General features: G+C 41.2%; 1 long non-coding RNA gene across 1 annotated transcript; it reads right to left on the bottom strand.

Moving 5' to 3' along the window:
• On the bottom strand, positions 1-24,743 carry LOC140705723 (uncharacterized). Its single transcript, XR_012085202.2, has 3 exons — positions 24,578-24,743; positions 4,607-4,955; positions 1-2,179 (listed from the first exon to the last, which is right to left on the bottom strand). It is a non-coding gene; the product is annotated as an uncharacterized LOC140705723 (long non-coding RNA).
• Positions 24,744-25,050: the final 307 nt, after the last annotated feature.

Below are 25,050 nucleotides of genomic sequence, written 5' to 3'. Positions count from 1 at the left end.
TTTTGTAAGTACTAACAAGTGAAGAATTATGTTATCTCTTCCTTTTCTGTGGATACATCAATTCCGTATGTAAACCCATGGCACTGAAGCAATCACTTTGGCCTCAAAGATCATGTGAATGAGCCTTATTTCTGTGTACTGGAGCTGGGAAGAAATCATCATTATCTAAGAGCTGTGGACTAGATGGGACCCTATAGGGCACAGAGTCCAGCCCCTGTCAAGGAGGCACAGTGGGGAATCGAACTCCCAACCTCTTACAGCCAGATACCTAAACCACTGAGCTATCCAGCAATTCCCATGGGGCTCCTCTGTTTTATAGCTCCCATCATTTCCCACCCTTGGCTAGGTGTGCTGGGATTTGCAGCCCAACAACATCTGGAGTGCCCCCACTGTGTCCACTTGCTCTCCCTGGCTGTACATTTATGCAGTTGCAACCCACCTCCCATGCCTTTTTTGTATTCCCTTCCTTGTTGCTGGCCTTCCATTTGCATTGCATTTGGTTTCGATGGAGTCTGGAACTGGAGGCAGCGCCACTGAAAAAGCTTAAGAACATCTGTGTGCTTTCAAACAGAAGCATTAAACAAATGGGCAGGAGGGGAAAGAAAAGGTTGTTTTCTTTATCCTCTCTGGCTGCTATCACCAGCATAAGTAAACAATATAGTAAGTAAACAATACGGAGCAGGAAGTATACTTAAAAAAAACTTGTCTGGTTTCTCTTCAAAGTATTTCAAAAGAAATGCTGGTTTCTCAGATTAGAGCAGGATTGTTCATAATTTTTTTTAGAAGATGGGAAATAAATGTGTTTTGTCGGGAATAGAATTTTGGAATCAACACAGGGAGACGGGTTTGGGGTGGTTGTTACTCAGCTCTCTAGTGCAGTTATTCCCAACCTTGGATCCCCAGATGTCCTTGGACTACAAGTCCCAGAAACCCCAGCCAGCACAGCTAATAGTGACAGCTTCTGGGTGTTTTAGTCCAAGAATATCTAGGGAGAACCAAAGTTTGGAACCACTGACCTAAAACCCATAATGCTGGGTCAGTCTTGACATCTGTCAGCCTAAACAAAAGGTTGTGAAGGTAACAGAAGGAAAGGATAAGCCGCTTGGCATCATTGAAGATTGGGTAGATTAAAAATAAATAAATATAATGACTATATTGGTGTTTTGAAAAATAAGGAAATGGCAAATTTATTTTTCATAGAGTATAGCAGTTGGTAAGCAAAGGCTATGAGAAAATGTTGCCTGGCGTAAAAAAAAAAGCCTAATATTTTAAATATTGCTTTAAATACTGTCTTTTAATTATGTAAAAAAACCATCATCGTATACTCATTGTTTTCAGTTTCAGATACTGTCTTGCCGTGATGTAAGCTGCCTTGAGTCCTTTTTTAAGGAGAAAGGTGGGGCAAAAATATTTTAAATAAAGACATCTCAGTTTAAAGAGGGCTTAATATTTCCTATGAAAGGCTGCTGAAGCCACCCTACCACATGAAAATGCAGCTGTCTAGATTTCATGAGGTGTGTAGCTCCTGTTTCTTTAAAAACTGCATAGAAGCAAGAATGCCCACAGGTGTTGCTGTTCCCATTGCAAGAAAAAAATTGTATTTGCCCCAAATTTCTCCCTTTTGTGCAACCACTAAAAGGTATCAGGGGTTCTTTACCCTATGAACTGTGGCAGCTCTGGCCATGGAAAATAAGTTCTCTCTTTCCTCAAAGAGTTAGTCAAGAAGAACATACCCTAGACTATGTAACATAAGAAGAAACAAACTTACACTGACTGGAATTTGGTGAGAATACTCTGTTTGCTGAGGTTTCCAAGTGACGTTTAGCATAAATAAACAAAAAGAGAAGGCCCGCCTAACATTTCCAGTGAATTGTTAAGGTATGCAGGGCTCTTATCTTCACTGAGAACCATTTGAAAGTAGGTCATTATTTTCCTTCACAGATGGGGAACTGAGGCTGGCTGACAGGGACAGCTTTTGAAACAAAAGCTCCTCAAGGCCAAAGCTCACACCAGCTCTCCAAAAGTTGTAAGATGAAGTCTCCATTCTTTTTCTACAGTCATCTTCAAATGTGACATTTGGAAATACGTACGTCAGCAACGTGCTTGAAAGAACACAGTGCTGTAAGCCCCATCTTCCTTTTTTTTTTGGAACTTCCGTCTGTCCTCAGGAGAATCCTTGCTTGAAGGAGAGAGCGAGAAATGCAGAGAGAGAGAGAGAGAGAGAGGACGGAACTGTTTATTGGAAGTGTCAAGACCCTGCTATTTCACAGGTGATCATGGGTTTACAATCTGTGTGCTGGGGACTGCACTTTCGCACAGATCTGTATTTTACGGTGTGTCGGCCACATCCTGGAAACCTGGTTGTTAATTCCTTCACATCTTGAATATGCAAGTACCTGCAGGCTCCTTCTGTTGTGTTAATGCTAGCTCTTCCTGTACTCGCATTTCTTAAACATGATAAAGATAGGAAGTGACTATGGGCTGTGGATTTTTTTTTCTTGGCACCTTGTTGCCCCAGCAATCTTTAGGCATGAGGCACAGCTTATGTAAATGTATTTAACCCAGTTGTTGCTGATGGATGGCTTTTATGAGTTCCTTTTCCCCGGAAAAGCTCAAAAGTCTATTTATATATAGGTCAATAAAAAAAAAAAAGCATGACCACCCCTTCTCTCAGAATAGCAGTCTAAAAAAGACAGTACACAGAAGGAAAAAAATGTGGGGTGGGGGGAGAACACAAGAAACATTGACATCTATTGTAAAATGTCAACTAATTCCCAGTGTGATGTTCTTAGAGTGCTGGATTGGGTCTCTGAAAATCTAGGTTTAAATCCCCACTTGGCCATGGAACTCGGGGGGGGTTTAACCTTGGCCCAGTCACACTCTCTTAGTTTGACCCACCTCACAGGGTTGTCGTTAGGATCAGGCAGGGAGGCAGAGAGCTATTGAAAGAAAGGCAGGGTAATAAATACAATGAATAAAACTGTCCTTGTGGTGCTCAGTTGCAATGCAGCTGTGATGGCTGCAATGCTTGGACAGGGTTGGAGGCTCCTCTTTGAAATGGTTCAAAGATGGAGGAAGAGACAAACATACTAACGCTAGATTCCCAACTGAGCTGAAGAAACAAGCCTGCTTCCTGCTTCTGTCTTCTTCTTCCCCTTGTGGAATGGCTGCTGGATGACAGAAAGGAAGAGGCAATTAAACTGGCTTTGTCAGAGGACCCAATTTTCCTTCTTCTCTTCTGCTAGAGACTGATGGAATGGCACATGATGAGAGAGACACAGACCTTTGCAGAATTCTCCCTGCAGGACCATTAGTTATATAACTTTGCTCTTTCTTCCCTAGAGCTATAAAACACCATACTATGAATTTTAAAAAACAGAAAAATGATTTTTTTAAAAAAACCAGAAAAAATAATTGAGGTATGCAGTCTGCACAATGTACTGGAACATTCATCCAAGCACTTGTTTTTATTAAAGTAGTAAACAATCAGAAGTCTGCTTGACTTCTGTTTTTCTACTTCCCTGTCAAAATCCTAACACTTTACAGTGCTATCCTAAATAGAACTGGATACAAGGTGGGGGATTTCCCATGATATCTAAAGCTACATTGGTAGGTTGTGGTCAAGGAGTGAAATGTGCACCTGGACAGGTTTTATTTGTTTTCTGCTGCTGTTTTTATTTTCCTGTTGCATCCAGGCTGACATTGGTGATGCCGTCGTCATTATCGATGTGGCTTTGGATCCTGTTGGGGCAACTATAACTAATCCAGTTAGAGGAAGATCATGTATTAACTATAATTGTTGGAATAGCTGCTGGATAGCTCAGCGGTTCAAGTATCTGGATTGGAAACTCAGTTCCTCACTATGTCTCCTTGAGAGGAACTGGACCCAGTGACCCATTAGGGCCCCCTCTAGCTCTGCTGTTGTAAGGTTTTAATCCTCCGCCTCTGTGGATTCTGGGAGATCTAATTTAAAAACTCCCTTTTTTGATCCTGTTGAAGGGGACTGGAAGTGCTCTGTTCATTTGTGAAGATGTAGTTGTTGGTCAGTAAGTTTTCTGGGTGCTGTATACATTTCTTGCGTGCATGCACTTTTCTCTGGGTCATTTTGCATACAGGTTTCTTAAAGATAGGCAATTTATTTAAATAAATGAAGAGTGGGCAATTTGTAACCCTCCAGATACTGGACTCCATCTCCCAACATTCCTTGCCATCAGTTGTGTTGGGTACATCTGCTGGGAGTCGTAGGCCAGCAGCATCCAGAAGGCCACATTTTGCATATCCCTAACATGAAATGATATCCACTCCTCAAACAAAGGAATATCCACTCTTTCTCCACCATCCCATTCAGTTTTAAGGTCCATAATGATGAGCAAAACCAACACTTGAAGGACAAATATTTGCTAGTACTTTTAGTGTCCTTAAAGTGTTAACACATGCAGACAACGTGGTGATGTAATTATCATTTCAAAGGCAAACCTGCTCCATAAAAACCAAATTAGTCAGTAGCTTATAAAGTAAGTAGATGAGTGTCTAAACTAGAACTGAGGTTTCTATAAAATCAGTGCAGAAACATTATTTAATCAAGAAATGCTCCTGGCCTTGTTACCTTTTCCTCGTGGCCAAATTTTACGCTGTTTAGCCTAATGAGGTCTGTTGGTTACATCTACACCAGGCAGGCAAGCTTTCTCTTATTAACTGCTGAGGCAGAGGCAAAATTCAGGTTGGAGTTATGACTTCAGATCTTGCATGATGATGACTCTGTCTGCTGGCAAGGAAAGAGCCCACTCATGTTATGTAATTATGGCTTACGGCTGCAGTAATGAAGAAGCTGTGCAGGCTGGAACCTGTTGTCTGTTGTCTGGAAGCGTTGACAGCAAGTTTGCAGTTGTGGTCATACGGAGATTGAAAAAGACTTGACTCTCCAGTCAAAACAGAGATAGAGGATCCCCTTCAGTCTGTTACAAGTAAGAAGAAAAGAATTGTCTGAATCTCAGACAGGAGATTACGAGGATGGCTCAGGGATCTAGAAATTGTGGTCCATAAGGCTGTTTCCTTCATTCTTGGTCACCCAGGTATTACTCTAAAGCCTCCTTTTGACACTGTTGCCAAATATCTGTCACAAGAAGCTTGTGCCTGATTGCCTGTGTTCTTCTCAAGTGGTCACCATGTTGGATTTCACAGAGCACCACAGCCAAGGTTAGCCCAGGATATTTTGCTGCCTGAGGTAAAATATATTTGAGTGCTGGTGATGAGCAGTGGCCCTTATTATGCCTGAGGACAGCAAGGATTATAGGAGAAGTGCCAGGGCAGGCAACGCAACAGCCACAATGCTGTTTTTCAAAACCTCAGAGGCTAAATTCTGTGTCCTGTACAGAATAGTTTCAAAACGCTGCTGCAAACAGATTGGGCCCAGTGAGGGCAAGGATTCATATAAGTATTTATATGGGTAAATAACATTAAATTCTGTTGAAAACTCACTGATATTATCCATATATACCCAAACTATAGGTCTGAGGCTTTAACAACCTTCTCTAGTCAGGTGCTTTCTAAATAGGTTAGACTACAATTCCCATCATTCCCAGCCAGCATGCCTGCCAAGAAGCAATACTTTTAATTTTCCATCTGTTTTCACAATAATTTTGGTGCCTGAAGTTATACTATTTCCTTCAGCAAATCATCTTCTCTCCCTCCCCTCCCATTCCCCCCTAAGGAACTGCCATTCATTCACCTCTCAACTACTTATGCCAATTACGAGACTCCTGCACAAGTCAGCACCAGTCCTGTCCCACCCTGTTCTGTTAAGGGGAACTCAGATATTGCTTGCTGTTTGCTGTGCCTTGAATCCCCGATTGTCTTGCAATGGCAGACTCCCATCGAGGTTTCTTTTTAAACCTTGAGATGCCCAAAGTTGTATCCTGCTGTTTCCTTGGAAACCAGTTGCTGGATGTCAGATAAGTAAAAAAGAAGATGTGTCCAAAGGTATGCGACTCAGAAAGGAAGTTCTGTGAACCATGGTTAAAAGGAAATAGAAATGAAAGTGGATTTTCTACAAATACAACTTCAAGCATTCATTACAAGAGCTCAGTCTTACAGAAATTTACCAAATATTTGAATCTGATATCTGTATATATCAGTGTGAGCTACATTCTTTCAGAATTAAACATGGACAAATAAAGCAAACCAATGCTGTTGCAGTTGGTGATTTTTATTATGAATCAAACTTTAAGCTGGGGAGAAAATTATGAGATTACAAATCTTTGCACATAAACACCACTAAAGTGCCATTCAGATATGTGGAATGCACCATACAGTATTCCTTTTCCACTCAGCTTTATCTCAGTGCCTTGTGTCATGAGATATCTTCCTGTAATTAAGTATCACCATAGTTGCATTGTTTATAATGATCTGATTATTCCAATGACGAGCCATAAGGCGAGACCAGGCCATTAGGAATAGAAATGTATACCTAGTCCATGTTGTCAACTCTCAGTTGCAGCAGCTCTTCGGGGTTCAGACAGGACTCTTTCCCAGCCATTCCTAGAGATCACTGGTTTTTATCTGGTGGTCCCCTATCAAATATGAACTAGGTCTGATACTTCTGAAATTGCAAAACCAAACTAGCTGTGCTTAGGGTGATATGATGATGACCAACTGGGACGTGGTGGCGCTGCAGGCTAAACCACAGGAGCCTGTGCTGCAGAGTCAGAAGACCAAGCAGTCGTAAGATTGAATCCACGCGATGGAGAGAGCTCCTGTCGCTTGTCCCAGCTCCCGCCAACCTAGTGGTTCGAAAGCATGTAAATGCATGTAAATAGGGACCACCTCGGTGGGAAGGTAACAGCGTTCTGTGTCTAAGTCGCACTGGCCATGTGACCAAGGAAGACTGTCTTCGGACAAAATGCTGGCTCTATGACTTGGAAACGGGGATGAGCACCGCCCCCTAGAGTCAAACATGACTGGACAAAAATTGTCAAGGGGGACCTTTACCTTTACCTTTACCTTTAAAGGTAAGAACAAGAACCTTGTGCAGAATCGAGGAGCAGACTGCACACATGGAAAAATATTTAAAGAGAAACAGAGAGGAGGAGAAGACTGAAGGGGCCAAAGCAAGGGAGAAACAGAGCAAGAGTTTGTCCTGAAGGGACAGAAAAGAAATTCCACATACAAAGGGAGAAGATCTGGTGAGGGACTGAAGGGGGGCAAAGGTGAAGGGTGAAGGGTTGTCCTCCATGGATGAACTTGGAGGTGAGGCCTCAGGAGGAAAAAAAAGATGAAGCTCAGCCTTGGATATACATTGAGCCTAAAGCATTGATGCAGCCAACTTGAAATATCAAAGAGACAGGTGGAGATGCAAGGACAGTATATGTCTGTACTGGTAATAACAGAAAGTCTGCCTAGATGACTTCTCAGTTCCTTAAAGCAACAAAAATATTCACTGTCTGCTAGGGGCTGGAATGCGTAATTAATTATTTAAATTAATTAACTGAAAACTTTTTGCTTCATATGCCAATCAGGAATATGAGAATTGCAATCCAGAAACTTCTGGATGGCCACAGTTGTGCTCCCCTGTTCTAAGGTGACATTTGGGGTGATGAATGAGTGCAAAATCCCAAAACCAGGGTCTCCACTCACTCCAGCTCTTCAGGACAATTTGATTTTTCTCGGATATACATTTATCCAGATATAAGCATCAAATTAACCGATCAGTCTACTGCACTTTATACAATTAGTGAAAAATACAATTTACATAACTATTAATACTTAATTTGGGTGGTGGTCCTATAGTACACTACTAATTGACTTTCCCCAGAAAGGCACCAGAAGATGATAAATGTAAAATTGTAGCAGGGTCAGGTTATGACAGAAAGAAGTTGAAGTTGGTGCGTCAAGTTTTCCAGCTGGAAAGAATCTATGATGCTTCCTTCTCACTTACTTGCCCCTCAAGCCTTTCAAATGTCTTGGAGAAGGAAGTAGAAGAAGAGAGGATGGGATGTGTCATCATAGAGAGTGGGCATGAATGGTAAAACAGGAGACTTTCACTAGGTGAAAGGTGTTTATTGACTCTATATTGTTCCAGTATGCACACATTCTCATTTTGAAATAAATATGAATATTTAAGTGAAAAGTAGACTTTTTTAAAGATATGAATTCTTGGTGAACATGTTATCAGAATGCAGCAGGTGAACAAAGTGAGCCTATGGCTATTCACTCATGTTAAGATAAAACATACCTCAGTTGTTCCAAGAAATTCCTTCAAGATATTACAGGATAAAACCTGCACTTGAGTGGAGACATCTCAAAAGCTGACGTGTATGTGCAAGTGTACTGAAGACCAACATGGCAGCACCCACATGGCCTAGCTACCTACTCTAGGTGTAAAATGGCAAAGAAACTAGAGGAAGAAGAAATGATGTAAGAGGAAGTGACCTGAGAGCAACAATCTACCAATGCTCAGCAGCAGAAAATCAAGAGAAGATATCCAGACCCACCAGGCTGTCTATCTGTTGCGGTCATTGATGACTTTTAATACAATATTGGAGGGACGTGGTGGCGCTGCAGGTTAAATGCTGAAGCCTCTGTGCTGCAAGGTCAGAAGACCTGCAGTCGTAAGATCGAATCCACGTGACGGAGTGAGCTCCCGTCGCTTGTCCCAGCTCCCACCAACCTAGCGGTTCGAAAGCATGCAAAATGCAAAAATGCGAGTAGACAAATAGGTACCACCTCAGTGGGAAGGTAAACGGTGTTCCATGTCTAGTCACACTGGCCACATGACCACGGAAGATTGTCTGCGGACAAACGCTAGCTCTATGGGTTGGAAACAGACATGAGCACCGCCGCCTAGAGTCGGACACGACTGGACAAAATTGTCAAGGGAAACCTTTACCTTTATCTAATACAATATTGCTGGACTTATTTTAACAATCAATACAAACTGCAGTCAGAATAATTTTCTTCTGTGTTGTGATGACGATTGTAAAAGACAGCTACACAGGTGATCTTAAATGACTGCCAGAACAGCAGTGTTTAGAACATAAGAGCTGAGCTGTAATAAATAAACCAGTTTAGCAATTGTCTGAAATAGCAGTATAAAAAGATTTTGGTGGCATCACATCAGTGTTTATACTTCAGCCTGACACATACAATATGGTATCCTTTTGCACATACGTGCAAAGTTTAGTACACTGTTAGCTAAAATTGTCTCCTCACCAGAGTGTGCTGATAGTTTTAACATCCGTGAAACTGTTGCCACAGGTTTTTTTTCCTGGAAATTTCTATAAGAAGCGGAGATATTCCATTTCAGAATTTACTAGCTTTAAAATGGATATAGCTAAGGTCCACGTGCAGAAGAAATGAACTCTGAATTGATTGGTTTTATATTTTATTTGAGACTGACAGTGATTTAAAATCAGAATCTGTCTTTATATGCTACCTTTATATGCTACCTATGCTACCCCCAGATGCTCTGATTTCATGAAATTGATCAAAATGTGGCAAAACTGATTGCATTGTGTTTAAAATAGTACAGGTGGCACAGGGAAACTGAAATTGTCATTTTGAACAGGAAAGATACATACTAAAAAGCCACAAAAGTAATATGGAATCCATTAAAGCGCTAAGCTAAAACAGGAGAGGCCTTGCCATTGTGCACTTCACAAGTCTGCATATAATTAAATGTATCCAGTAGCTTGACGACTTCGTGGTTAATAGCTGCCGAGCTTCTGGAGCTGCAATACTGAAATTATAAGAAATATGGGCCACTTAAAACTTTATGCCTTTCCTACAGGAAAGCACTCCCAAGGAGGAAAAAACATGCACATGACGGATTGTATTCTAAGGCTGCAGAGCTATACTCACGTACTTGAGAAATCACAGTGGCTAAACTTAGTGGAACTTACTTCTGAGCAAGCACATACAGGATAACACTGTTAGGCTGTAAGCCTAGGCAACCTCAACACAGGCAAAAATCTTATTGAATTGCCTCCCTGAGTAGACTTTGTCTAGGGGGGGCGGAGTACAAATCCAATAAAAATAAAAAAGTAAAGCAAAAGAATATAGTAGACTAGATAGTTGAGTACAGTGAACCTTTGGAACTAGGAGAGGTTTTTCTGATAAATGTGCATCATCTTATACATTAATGGTGCTCTATGTATGGTTTTTATAGATAAACTTTATGTTTATAAAAGTATAGTACACACATTGGAAGCAGTTTTGTGTCCCCACCTAATGGAAAATGTGAGTTTTACAAGTAGAATTCCAAAAGCAGGCAAAAGAAAGAGGAAAAGTGAAACGGCTTTGCAACAACAATACCCTTCTTCCATCAAACTTATTAAAGGCTTCCCTGACCCTTTCTTAATACTCACATTAGAATTTCAGGCATTGTGTGGTACGCACTATACAGAATTCTCTCTGTACTCAAACTATGGATTAATGCAGAATGACGTGGTATCTGAGGAAAAAAGACTGCCACTCAGATCTATATAGCCTTGGCACAGGTCCTCCTCCCATAGCACTTGGAGCCATTTAACCAATACCATAGCATGTAGACATAACCATTCCTGATACCTAAGTCATTTCCACTGGAAGGAGCATGGCCACATATAGCTTAGCATTGTTGAAAGCTGAGACAAGTCATCATAGTTGTTGTTGTAATGTAGCTCCCCAAATCCCTGCTGGTTAGGGGATTCTGAGAGTTGAAGTCCAAACATGTACATCTTCCCTGATTACCTCTTTGAGTTCTCAGGTAGTGGTTCTGAACTCTCTTTCCCATCACCTCTCGCATGGGCCTCTCAGTTAGAAATGCTGGTGCTGAAAATGGAAGCTGCAAAGCATGTGGCTCTCAATCAAATGAGCCCGATAATCACGGAAGCCACCTCATATGATGTTCTCCTGCCTCACATGATTGCATGATACACATTATAACAGCCTCCTCATGCGTCACAAAGGGGCTATTACATCACACTCACTCACTCTTAATTCACGCTGCCACCAACCATTCCCTCAAATAATACTTCAGGCCAATGTATTTTAAAATAAAAGAACTTGTGTCTATTGTGTACAACAAAAGGAATGGTAAATCACTTGAAGAAAAATAATAAGGCAATCACTGTAATAAAGTAACACTCACACACACTCTCTCACAGACCCTCACTAGATAGCACAGTTCTTACTTCACTATATCTTCAAGCCCTACCTCCCTAGCATAACCCTATCTCGTCCCTATCTCAAATCCCTATCTCATCCCTATCTCAAGCACTCACACCATTCACTCCCCTTATATACACTAGCTCCACCCCTTAAGTCCCACCTTCCGTCACGCTATTGGCAGATGACATACAGCTTCAGCAGTGACGGACAGGTGATGTCAACGTTACTGTAACACACATTACTAAAGCAAGTAGTAGCAACTGAAGCTAGCTGGCATCATGTGTCAGGTGATTTAGCCAAAGAAGCTGGAATGGAATATTGCATTGCATACTGTATATTTCCATACTCTAAGCATTGTTGGCAACTGGTAAATTATAACCAATGTATTTGCCATACAGAATGCTATTCCACTTCAGCCTGACTAAATCAGAGTGAAATGCATCATGCACATTTTTGCTCACTTTGTTATTTTCCCCTGAATCACTGGAATTATATTAATTGACCAGGATCCAAATACACGTTAAAGAAGCTGGTGGAATGTCAGTTTCCTTCCTCCTGACAGCAGCCAATTGTGCCCTGAAAAGACTATGGAGAGTCAGAGGATGTGCATGTACAAAGGAGAATGAGACACAGAGAGCAGCTTGCAGTTATCATTAAGAATGAACCAAAATCGGGCTTGGATCTTACAGCAAGTCACCTTAGGGAGCCTTTTGGTGCAGTGGTTAAACTGCTGTACTGCATCCAAAAGTCTGCTCACACAGAGAGTGCTTGTCAGGATCTGGCCCACACCACCCTGGAAGCTGCAGGATCGGGGCCAGCCTGACCCAGGAATGGCCTGGTGTTTGCAGGCTCAAGCCTGTGTATAACCTGCTGGCCCACTCATGAGGCTCACTTGGAGGGAAGACCTATTTAAGGAGTGGTTCTCCCTCCCAGAACTTGCCTCAGCAACAGAGGTCTTTGGCTGTGCTGTTCCTGAACATTGGCGTTCCAGTGCACCTGCATCTCTGGACTTAGGTGTTCCTGCCCCTGCCTTGGTCCCTGCTTGCTTCTTCTGGTCTCCTGCATCTTGGCACCTTGTTCCGGCTCTGTGCTCCCGGTCCCGAGACCTGGCTCCCAGCCTGGTGCTTCTGCCTCCACTTGGTCACAGCTAGCTGTGCAGTGAGTATCTTTGGACTTGATACCCTGCGTGGGGGACTGGGTCCTGGTGCCCTTGTCCACGGTGAGAGGCTGCCTGGGATAACTTGGACTTTGACAGTGCTTTAAGTGCTATACTGTATATAAGCCGCACACTTTTAAGGAACTGTGTGGAAAGAAAATCTGTCTTTCCAAAAATCTAAAATTGCACTCTACCTTGTCCAGAATGGCCGTTAGGTTCTCCTCTCTAGATAAGGTCTTGTTTTGGAGGGAACAGGCTGAACATACAGAACATGTAAGAAAGACTAGTTGTACCACTCGGCAAAATCAGGCAGATCACGCAGGCAGCAAATTTTAAGTGTTTAGTTTATTGTTTTATTTTTATTGTGGTGGGGGGGCAGGAGAGGTGTTTATGGGAAATTTTTTTGTGCCTTATCAGTGAAATTAACATGATTGCTGATGTTTATGAGTACTACTCACTGTTCAGTCCAGGCAAGAAAATTTCCTTGGCTAACCTTGCATTCATGAGTGATGAAAAATAAATATAGCTGCTCTCTGAACAGCCCACACAGTAACAATAGAAAGTTTGGATTTAGCCCTTACAGTTTACTTTAGCCCTTTATGCATAATCCTCATCCACACCTAGAATCATAGAGTTGGAGTGGTCCTATAAGGCCATTGAGTCCAACCCCTGCTCAATGTAGGAATCCAAATCACAATATGTCACGCAGATGGCTGTCCAGTTTTCTCTTGAATGCCTCCAGCATTAGAGTGCTTACCTCCTCCAAAGGTAATCTGTCCATTGTCACACTGCTCTAACAGTTAGAAAGTTTCCCCCCTAATATTCCAGTTGCTGCCTGGGTCCAATTCAAATTGCTTGTTTTGACATATAAAGCCCTAAATGGCTTGGGCCCTGGATACCCAAAGGACACCTCCTTCTATATGAACCTACCCGGCAGTTAAGATCTAGCCAGGAGGGCCTTTTGAAAGAGCCGTCCCTCAAGGAGGTAAGAGGGATGGCTTGTAGACAAAGGGCCTTTTCGGCAGCTGCCCCCAGATTATGGAATGCCCTCCCGACTGAGATTCGTCTGGCACCGACGCTGATGACATTCCGGCGCCAGGTCAAACCTTCCTGTTCCAGAAGGCTTTTAATTGAAATAATATCAACTGTGGGTCCTGATGGCAACTTTTAGAGTATATATTTTAATTGTATTTTAATTATTTTATTTTTTTACTGTAGTTAAAATTGCTGTAAGCCGCCCGGAGACTTTTCGGTAGTGTGGGTGGCATATAAATTAAATAAATAATATTCAACGGAAATCTGGTCTCCTGTAGGTTAAACCCATTATTATGTGTCTTGCACTCTGTGATGATTGAGAACAGATTCTGCCTCTCCTCTGTATGACAGCCTTTCAAGTATTTGAAAAGTGCTATCATATCTCACCTCAGTTTTCTTCTCAAGGCTAAACATGCACAATTCTTTCAGTCTTTCCTCGTAAGGCTTGGTTTTCAGTCCCCTGATCATCCTTGTTGCCCTCTACTGAACTTGTTCCAGATTGTTGGCATTCTTCTTAAAGTGGTGTACAGAACTGAACACAGTATTTAAGATGAGGCCTCAACAGTGCCAAATAAAAGGGAAGAAATACCTCATGGGATTTGGTGACTATTCTTCTGTTAATGCAGCCTAAAATAGCATTTGCCTTTTTTGCAGCAACATTGCAATGTTGGCTCATATTTAGCTTGTGATCTACAACAGTTCTGAGATCCTTCTTGCTCATATCACTGAGCCAAAGTAATATGGTATTCTTTGAATATTTGTTTATCAGTCTCAAACTGCAATCCTATCCCTTCCATTTGTACTTCACATTTACTTGGAGGATTATACATTTTCTCTTGGGGAAGGACTGAGCTAAAGTAGGAACGGAGCACTTCTGCCTTTTCTTTGTTGTCTGTTATTATTTTTCCCATCCCCATTGCGGGGCTGAGTCACAATTTCTTTTCTCTATCTGTTGTCACTAATGTAACTAAAGAATGCTTTTTTGTTGCTTTTAGCATCTCTTGCTAACCTCAGCTCATTCTCAACTTTTGCCTTACAAATGTCATTTCTGCCACTCTTTGCTACTTATTTTGACTCTTCCTTTGTGACCTGACCTTCCTTCCACTTCCTATATATGTCCCTTTTGTTTTCAGGTTCTCTCTGAGCTTTTTGTGAAACCATATTGGTCTTTTTTTGCTGTCTTATCTTTTTTTCTTTTCGCGCTAGAATTGTTTGTAGTTGTGCCTTTAGAATTTCTTTTTAAAGAAACTCCCACCCGTCTTGGACTCCTTTTCTTGTTAGGATCTCCTGCCATGGGACCTTATTTTTCACTGTTGTCAGTTTATTAAAATTGCCTTTCCTAAAATCCAGTCTACACATGCAGCTCTGGTCTGCTTTAGTTTTTTTTTGAACTCAAGTAGCACATGATCACTTTCCTCCAGAATTCCCTTCATTGCCACTTCTTCCACTGGGTCATCTCTGTTGCTTAGAAGCAAGTCAAGGACAGCTACCCCTCTAGTTTCTTCCATCAGAGAAAATTAGCAGCAACAGAAACCAGGAATTTCTAGGAAGGGCCATATTTGGCAGAATTAGTCTCCCAACAGATATCAGGATAGTTGAAATCTATCATTGCTACTACATTGTGTTTCTTTGAAAGTATTGCAATTAGTTTTCCAAAAGTTTCATCTGCATCTTCTCCTTGATTGGATGCTGGATAGTAGACTCCAACTGCTACATTCCTTTTGTTTTTTGCCCAAGATATATCAATTCAGACTTTCTTGATAGGACAACCAAGCTCAGCCTCCTGTGTTTCTGTGCAGGAACAAGTATTTTTTACATACACTGTGGTTCAACCTCCCTTTCTGTTTTTCCTGTTCTTTTTGAACAATTTATATCCTTCAATTGCTATATTCCATTCATGGAAATCTTCCCACCAAGTTTCAGTCCTGAACGAAGACTTACAAATCTTCTTGTTTGTTTTCCTATATTCCTGGTATTTGTATGTAGATACCATAAATTGTGTGATTCGTCATCTGCTTTCCTTTATACATTTTTATGATGATTACTATTGGGACCCATTAAAGCTGCTCAATCTGTTCCTCTTATTCTGCATAAGCCTTCATCTGCCATTACTTCTGGGCCTGCATCTCCCTCCTACTTACAATTCAATTTAAAGCCTTCCTGATGAAGTTCTTCATGCTATGGCCAAACCCATTCTTCCCAGTCTTTGTGAGGTGCAACCCATCTCCTGTTAGCAGTTCATTTTCCAGGATGTGTAACCCATGGTCCCAAAATCCAAATCCCCCATTTTTGGCACCACCCTCCTAGCCAGTCATTCCCCTGGAATATTTCCCTTTCCCTTTCTATTCCTATTCTGAGTACTGGTAGGATGGATAAGAAGACTATCTGGACCGCAAAATCCTTGAGTTTCCTTCCCAGACCTTCAAAGTCAGATGCAATTTCTTCGTATTGACTCTTGGCTGTGTCATTTGTTCCCACATGGATGAGAAGGAATGGATATCCCTCTGTGGGTTTTAGGAGCAATGACAATCCTTCTGTCAAACCCTTCATTTGTCATCCGGGGAGACAGCATATGTGGTGGATCCACAAATCTTCTCAGCATTTGGTTTCAATTCCATGCAATACGGAGTCTCTTACTACAGCTGCGATCTCTTCTTGCTTTTGTAGTGTGTAGGTTCAGTGACTCCGCTTGGCTGAGCTTCAGCCTCTCTCGTGTCCTCCCAAGGAGTCTCCTGAACGTCTTCCTCGGTGTGCTGTTTGCCAGACTTCAAGAATCTGAAAGTGGTTGTGAAGTTTCACTGGTGAAGAGTGTCTCCTCCTTCTTTTGCTCTTAACTGTGATTCTTTTCTGTGGTGTTTCTTCAGCTGTGTTTGTCCTCTCCTCAGCGTTCTTCTTCTTCTGCTTTGTCTTGCTTGTTCTTCCACCTCCAGTGCCTCCTTCAGCTGCCAATGCTTGAGAGTTCTATGTACTTTCTAACTTCTCTTATAGCCTTATGCATGGCCAGTCACTGCTCCAGTTCTCTCACTTTTTCTTCCAACAGTGCAACTAGTTTGCCCTTGCTGCATGTGTATGTTGAGTTGTTCTCAAGCACAAAGATAAGCACTGCATACACTTTTCAGGTCACCACCACTGAAGTGTCTCTTCCCTCCATAGCCCTTGTTCCTGTCTTCTGTTTGTCTATGAGTGCCCTTTCCTTTGTCTTGTCTGTCTTGAAGGATGCTGAGAAAGTCCACTAATATATAACTCTCTGCCTTAGTTTCCTCGGTCCCCTCCCTTCTTTTTTGTCTCATCCTCCAGTAGACCCTTTCCTTACTACCCTTCCTTATTAGCTGTCACCTATCAAAAGTCTGTTAGCTTCCCCTGGTCAGTTGCTCCCTGGGGTCTTGTCTCAGTTTTATTCCTCTGTTGTGCTCTGTTAGGAACAGAAAGTTCAACTGATTTTAATCCCCCCCCCTTTTTAAAAACATGTCTTTCAGTTTACCATCTTTAAACTTTTTGTGTTCAATTAAGCTTCAAAATACTGCAAAACTGCAGCCATTAAGAGCCATGCCTTTAACAATATGATGTCTGGGCAATATTGATCTAGTGTGATACTCTATCATATGGTTAGTCCTAGCTTCACCTTTGAATTGGATAGCTGTCAGTCACCCAGTGGGTCTTTGGTGAGACTATAGAATAGAATAGACCTGTTAAGTTTTGGCCACTCAACCTGGTGCCCACAGAAATATCCACTCCATATTACAAATACTGTATCCAGCTTGCAACCAATATCACGCTGGAATGACAGAGTTGTAAAGGGCCTGGAAGGCTTATAATCCACCCCTTGCCAGAAAAAAAGCATTTTAAAGAATCTTTCCTTTTGACTAATTAAGGGAGATGAGAAGTAGCATTGTTAAAAGAAGAGGAATTACTCAGATGATGTAAAAAAATCTCTTCCAGAGTTGAAAGGAGCATCTTTCCCACTACCTCAACATTTCTGGTGGAAGGTGATTAATTTTTCTCCCTGTTAACATATGCCACAACTGCAGCCCTGTGATATATATCCCCATCGTATTGGTGGGCCTCCCATTAGGAAGAGATCATTTGCACAATAAAACTAGCAACATGATCCCAAACATGTTACTAAGACCAGATTTTCTGGAAGCCTACATAGGATCATAGTATCATGGGAAACCACAATATGCCACACAAACATATCTCAAATAAATGGGAGTTTTGTAGAAAAGCAGTCAAGTATATAAGGAAAGTTCTACTAATTCAGGCCTAAACGTCCAACATCCCACACACAATAACCAATACTTTGGGAGGCCCACAAGCATCACATGATGGAAACAACCTTTTGGTATTCAGAGACATGTTGCCTCCATCACTGGCAGTAATATTGAGGTATAATAACTAGTAGCTGTCAATAGTCGAATTGTAGTACTAATCTTCTTGTCAAATCCATCTGTGTTGGAAGCCATCACTGTTTCCTATTATGGTGACTATTTCATAGTTTAACTATGTTGTGGGGTTAAGGCTATCTGTTCCAAATCTTCCTCATTCAGCTTTCTTGGCTCACTCAAGCTTCCTGCAGAATTTGAAAATTTCCCAGAGTTTGAGGATTGTGGATGATCTAGCCCCAGCCCTTAGCTTCTCTAAGCTCTTGGGGAGAAGGAGAAAACTCTCATAACATACTGTGCCATGCCGATTATGAAATTGTATGTGAATCTGGTTTCCAAACTCCGCAACAGGTATCTGGGAATGTGAAAGTTCAGGGCCACAGATGCAGGTGTTTTGACATATACAAATTAATGTGTTATTAGGTTCCATTCTCACGGACAAAGAAAAACTGTTGGGTCCTCTTCACACACATATGATTTCATTTGTTTAATTTCCAGGCTGCCTCTCTCCCAGTGAACATGAGAATATAAGCCTATCTTATCTCATGGAGAGGGGTCATCATTGGTGAAATTAAACAACAGCCCTGGGGTAGGTAAGGGTGATTTCAACCAGAACATGAAAGTATGGGCTAGTCAGTTTTTTTGAACTACAGCTTTCAGACTGGAGAGTGTTGTCAAAAACACACACCTTCACATCTCGGCTCACAACTCATAATCTCCATGCCAGCAAGAGCATCCCCTCCTAAAAACTCTTGCTTTCTCTGTGAGGATGGCATTAAAGGTGCAAGAGCAAGCCTCTGGACATACTACAGCAGAGCCAAGGGGAGGGATTGAATGTCACATATTGATTTGAAATAACTGGCCAGTTCCCTAATGGAGTTCTTCTGGTTAACAGTACATTGTTTGACATTGATCCACTATTAGAGTAATTCTATAATTGATTTTAACAGAGCCATCTAGTTTTGTATCCAGGGCTTTTCCAGCCATGTCCAACCCTAAAGAGGGCACAGTTGTGCTATTGCACAATTCCAGTTAATTCTAACACAAAATATGCAGGAGAAATTCCGATTTATCCTGTGCCAGACTTAAGATCAAACTCCAAGCTAGACTAGAGTTACATATTTTTTAGTAACTGGAATGGTGTGATGTAAAGCCTGTGGAGAAGATGATTTGTAAAGAAGCAAAGTAGAGAAGATGTTTAACTCATTTCCGCCATTACTTTCTGATGCCAGTTTTATTCATCTCAATCTCAGCTTCTCTTCACCACCATAGAAAAGGGTTAATCATGGTCATGTTGACTGGTGGATTCTGGGAGTTGTAGTCTTTTCCAAGCTCTGCTAATTGATCGTCCCATGGCTGAGCATCAAAAAACCTCCAAGTCATTTTTGTTCTCCTCAGGCCCTCCCAAAATATTTTTAAAGCTGCCACAAATTGGCAGCACAGCTTCCCAGCTGCTTTTCCAGTCTTGCAGCTGCTATTTGATATTTAAACTTATTAAACATTGCTTACTACTTTTGTTCTGTTTAAAATTGTCGTTCTGCACCTTAGTTTCCTTAATTAAACAAGAAGGCTTCAGCAGCTTCCTCCAGTGTTATTTGGCAACTGTTTACGAGTTCCTATTACAGGACTTGATGTTAGGCATCTGAGACACACAGAGTTGTAATTTTTCTGATGTCTAGACACTCACTCACCATTGAGTCGGATACAGGGAATGACAAATATTGTCAATTAACACAGCTTGAAGATCGCGGCTTGAAGAGTTCCTGATTTCGTTAAGGCAGTTAAGATACACAACAGTTTTAAGCAACACCCCCCCCCCCATCTATCCAACAACACACTTCTTCAAAAATCACTTCTCATGAAATATTTGAGAACTTTTTTTTTTTTTTTAAAGGCAGGAAATCCACTTCTCTTTTGGACATTTTGGAGTATCCCCCTTTGCCACCTAGAGTGGTCTTAACCGACCAGATAGGTGGGATATAAATAAAATAAATAAACAAATAAAAAAATTCCCCCCCCTCATGTATGCACGCTTAATTGAAAGTCCAATTGAAAACTGATAGGACACCTCCAATGCAAAACAGAAATGTTGTAACACTAGACCCTACCTCCCTGGAACAAAGTGAGTAGTACTTTTTTAAGCCATGCTTTTTGGAAGTCACAGATATGATCACTGTACTAACCAAGCTGTACTAACTATGAAGTGTGGGCGACAGGATGAAATGCCAATACATCAGTGCTGGATCAGGTTCATTACAGAAAACAAATGTTCCATCTGAACAAATGTTCCTTATATTCAGGAACATTGGTTTATATTTTGTGCCTTACCTGTCAGAGTTTTAAAGGTATAAAAGGTATTAATATCCATCATAAGAGAATGATTTGTGGATTAAAACTCCCAAAGGTATTGAGAAATCCATGCATGGTAAACACCTTTGAACTTGCATATCAAGATTGTGATTTTAGATCAGTACATCAACATCTCAATAGATAAATAGGATAATCCAGTATTTACTTGCTATACATTGGCATTGTTTTCATTCTCCATTAAGATTAAGAAATACATTTATTTAAGAGAGCAAAGGGGGAAAACAATTGGAGTCATACAGGAATAAAATACTGTACAGTGAATTATAGAATCAGTCAGATGGTAACTTAATGATTTCCCCACTCAAACAATTTGGCAATGCAGGAAAACCCACTACTTGATCATTTTTAATGAAGGAAAGTCCAACATTTTGAAACTGTGGATTGGGGGATATCTGTGCCCCAGTTAAGTGGAAAGACCTCATTGTGGAGTAGGAAAATGAAGGAAGAACCTCCACAAGCCACCAGGTGCTCTTGGAGCATCATAAAACCAATTTCCTCCATTGCCTATTTGAAAGCCCTTAGCTTAGGACTTCATAGTGCCCACTTTACCCAAGATGAACATTCACATACACGAGGACATCCGTGATTGGCATGCGTATCTCTTTGACCTGCATGTCACCAGGTCAGCTCTGATTGCTTCTACAATGATTCTTCTGCTTAGAAACCTTAGTGTGCCTATGTAGAACGTCAGTATTTTGAAAAGGATAGGTGGAGGCTGTTTTAGGGCATAGCAGGAAACTGGGTGGCTCCATTGCACCTTAGAACACACTCAATGCACCATTTTCTATATGGATTGTAGGGAATATTGTTAGCAACCACATTACTGATAACATCACTCATAAGCCTATGGTAGCTTTCCAAAGAATGGCCGCCCACATTCTCCAGGAAGACAGTTTGGAAAGCACTGATGTCTCACCATGATACTATTGCTTGACTGACTTATTTTTATAGCTGTAAATGTGTAATGCCCTGCCTTTTTTTCCCAACTGGGGCAATATAAGATGCAACAGCAATATTGTCAACCAAGACGTAAAGCAAAAAATCACAAATATATCAGACCTCAAAACATCTCCACTGCTTCCATAGGGAGGGAAAAAAGGAAGGAAGGAGAACTTCCAATTCTTTGGTAGAACAAGTAGTGAACCCTTTCCCAACATGGCATTAAGCAAATGGGACACAACCTAGTTAAATCAGAAGTATTACTGATTTTAGTGGAGAGTGGAGCAGGTTCTTGACTCTTCCCTACTGAAATCATTTTGTCCTAGAAGTGCTTACTCCTGGCAGAATTCTGCCGCCATCAAATATAATTTGAATGGTGACGGTTCTTTGTTGTGCATGCTAACAGAGCACCTAAAACAGAAGGGGGTGTGATCTCTTCATCAGATCCTGTTCCAAAGGAGATCTGAGGGACCCAGTGTTGAACACACAACAGGCTTCTTTTTTATATGGTGAAATGAAAGATGCTTGGGATTGCATGAATTCTGGTCCCTTGCCAAGTGAAATTTAAACTTAGATAGCCATAAAGCAGCTTTATTTTAAATCCAGTTAATCCTAAACTGGTGATTGGTGCATGGTACAGAAGTAAGCTGCATAGGCTTAAAGGCTGACCAGAAATAATGTATAGCTATTGTTCATATTAGAAGCCATAAAAGTGCCTCTTTTTCGAGACCAGTACTGTACCTCAGTGTTGCCTTCTCATACTCAAAATAATGGAAAGACATAAGGGAAGTTTGACACATTTTCACTGGACAATGAAAAATCTCATGGTATACCATAATTTTTAGAACTCTCTAAATTCATGCAGAGAAATAAAGAAATATTCTAGGATTGCCACATCATCATCTGCATCAGTTATAAGAAGTCTAGAGTACCTTATAGCAATGTGAAACAAAAAAAGAAACATAGTTATGTGATCCATGTACAAATTCCAAAAATAAGGCTGGATAATAAAATTTTTGGACCACTAAAATTATCATAGGTCTGTGTTCAACTCTTAGAGAACTGTTAATCAGGTGAGGGGAAGCTGGGGCAGCAGGGGAAAGAAACGCAAAAGTTCAACAATCATCCTGAGTAGATATTGAGGCCTCAGAATCTGCAGTTACACTGAAGTTGCTTGATGGAGGCTGCAAACTTGAAGGATCACTCTAAGGCATCTTCAAGCTTTCACAGCAATGTTCTCTTACTATTCTTACTACATAGTACCTCTTCTTCTGGCAAGAACCTGGAGGTGTTTGCCACAAGGAAAGAGGAGCATGAACAGGCACAAGACTGGTTGTCCAATATTTTGCATGGCTCAATTTACAGTAACATTTGTTGTTACCAATATCATAGAAAGTACATCACAGTACTGTATAGAACATTTTCAAAGTCAGGGCTGTTAACAAAAAAAAAAAAATCCCCCAAAGAAGTAACTGTATTAGTCTGTTACAGCAAAAACAAGGAAGAGTCCCATGGCACGTTGAAAACTAACATGGTTTTATCTGGCATAAGCTTTTGTATACTGAAGGTCAGCAGGACTCTCTGTTGTTGCTGCTGCCGCTGCTTATTCAGAATCAGAACACACAGTAGTATTGTGGGAAAGTTACCAAGCAGTTACTTTTACTTATTCAGATAATTACATCTACATTTTTGTTTCATGTCTAAAAGTCACATGCTGCTTACAGTAGTTCCAGAAAGGATCAGGCTGACACTCTAATCTCACCATTGAGTACCTAAAGGGAACATTTTCTGTAGCATGTACAGTGTAGGCCTGCATTTAAGATGTAACCCGAAGCAGCTATGATCTGCTGTCGCAGGCCACCCAATGAGTGAATGAAGGCAGGACTTGAAGCTCAAGCTTCCAGTCCGAAATCTTAAAACAGTGAACCTTGTGGAATGGTTTGCTTTCCACCAAGGTGGTCGACATCCTGAGATGATTTTTTTCTTCTTTGCCACACAAACCATGTGTGGATTATGGGTATCTTGGATTTCTTATCACCTAATGTCCTGATTTTACAAGGCTCGCACTTCTGAGAGTTACCATAAAACCTATTATTTAACTCAGACCCCAATGATCTTTTCATGTTTTTTAAGGATAAGGTTTCCAGTGAGTTCTCTCTTCATTGTGGTTTATAGTGGAGCTGTATTTCACAGCTGTTTCTAATTCCACTCTTGTGTGTGCTGCAGTGCCATTTGGCACGAGGACTTCAGTTATAAGGCATATATGAGGGGGAGCAACAGAGCAGCGAGATCAAATGAACGGTGTCTCCTCTACTTAATCCCAATTTTATTCTTAAAGAGCTATAAAACTGTAGAAGAAAGAGGGTGATGTGTATTAGAGGGCCATTGGCGCAGGCACTCAGCAGGGGCCCAGGACTCCATAGGAAAATGACACATATGTATATGGCCATCTTGCCCTTCAATTTAAGGAAAATGTGACATAATCCATAATAGTAAAACCTGCTCAGTGATAAGAAATCTTGCTCTCACCTTCCATACACTTCAGTGCACAGTCAAGGGAAGGTAAACCTACCTTTTTGCAGTTTTATTTTAAAATCTCAATGCTGGCAATGAGGCAGTGTCCTTTACTACATCTAAGGGTGGCAGGGTAACTTAGACCAGTGGTTCCCAACTTTGGGTCCCCAGATGTTCTTAAACTAAAACTCCCAGAAATCTTCACCACTGGCTGTGCTGGCCAGGATTTCTGGGAACTTGTAGTCCAAGAACATCTGGGGAGCCAAGGCTGGGAACCGCTGACTTAGAGGGTACATGACAGTAATCAACACGGATAGGAAATTCTGGGAAATGTGGTTCAAAAGATTCACCTTTCTAAGCTCTGGTATAAATAATGAACATTTAAATGAACTCAAACTTGTCTGATGACCTGCATGTAAAATGTTGGGCTTTTACAGTGATTTAAATTGTGCCTCACCAGCATATACCTTTTCACAACTATAAGATTTCTGCTAAACAACCTAATATTTCTGTTTATATCATAAAACACAGAGGGCCTTGGTTTTTCTTGAGAGGGGGTGGCTTGTGATTCTCCTCACGGCACAAAGACAAAACAGTAGACCCCCTTTCCTCTGTGTGAAATAAAGGGATCTACAATATCAACAGAAATGTACATTTTGCCAGCTAAATGTATGCAGTTTGGTGTGGGGTTGAGAGCTTTGAAAGTTACATTTAAAAAATGGCCAGAGTCCAACTGCTGACTTATGCTTCTATAAATGAAATGGCATACATGGTGGTGGCAAATGGCCACAAATTTAACAAGCTGCTGGTTGCATTCCTGGGCACATGACCAAGAACGCAACCAGCATGTTGTTAATTAGTGGCAATTTGCCACTTCCACATGTGCCATTTCATTTACATAAGCACAAACTGACAATTATGTTTTGGCCATATCATTGCAGTTACAGTCCAAGGTCCCTAAAAGAAGTTAATTACTGTACTGTTAACAGTTACAGTTTAAAAACGGACTCTATGTTTTTTCTCAGAAGTAACTAACCTGCTTACAGGATAATGACTTCAAAGAGCACCCAAAAGCTAAAAGGTGCTGTTCTGTCATGCAAGATGCGTCCTCCTCCTCCAATCTCTGTATAACTCCTCAATTTAGCCGCATGAGGCACAGCAACAGCCAGCACTTGGGCAGCCTGATATCTGTCCTCCGCCATTTATACCTATAATTATAGAAATATGTAAAAAGCTACAATTAGGCCTCAACTGCTGTGAAATTTTCCCTTGTTCTCTTAGAATTATCATGTAATGAAGTTATGCCTTAGCTGTTTGAAAAAAAAAGGAAAGTTAATTTTACATAGTCATTTCTAACTAATTACTTCCACACTCTGGTGGGGTCATACCCTTTGTACCCCCTTAAAATGGGAGCCCAGTTGAGGGTGGTCAGCAGAAGGGGAGGATTCCTCACAGCCGACGGGTGTCTGTTCTGTTTATTAGCTAGAAGCTTTTAGCCCCACGTTGAGT

Source organism: Pogona vitticeps, chromosome 3 (assembly GCF_051106095.1).
Source record: "Pogona vitticeps strain Pit_001003342236 chromosome 3, PviZW2.1, whole genome shotgun sequence".
NCBI classification, from domain to species: domain Eukaryota; kingdom Metazoa; phylum Chordata; class Lepidosauria; order Squamata; family Agamidae; genus Pogona; species Pogona vitticeps.
The sequence above is the reverse complement of the archived record's forward strand: the minus strand, read 5'-3'. Positions and strand labels throughout refer to the sequence as shown.